This window comes from Gekko japonicus, unplaced genomic scaffold (genome assembly GCF_001447785.1).
Source record: "Gekko japonicus isolate JY-2015 unplaced genomic scaffold, Gekko_japonicus_V1.1 scaffold704, whole genome shotgun sequence".
Lineage (NCBI taxonomy): Eukaryota > Metazoa > Chordata > Lepidosauria > Squamata > Gekkonidae > Gekko > Gekko japonicus.
The window spans coordinates 126,311-126,538 of NW_015170913.1; positions in this window are offsets into that span (position 1 = coordinate 126,311).

The window sequence follows — 228 nt, forward strand, 5'->3', positions numbered from 1 at the left end:
GGGCAGTGGGAGGGCTTCTGGTGTTCTGGCCCCACTGCCACACCTCCTGAGGGCACCTGGTATTTTTGGCTGATGTGTGACACAGAGTGTTGGACTGGATGGGCCACCGGCCTGATCCAACATGGCTTCTCTTATGTTCTTATGTCTGGCACAATGATGCTCTGCATTCTTGGTGCTTGGGGGGCAAGAGTGGGAGGGCTCCTGGAGTTTTGGCCCTGCTGGTGGACC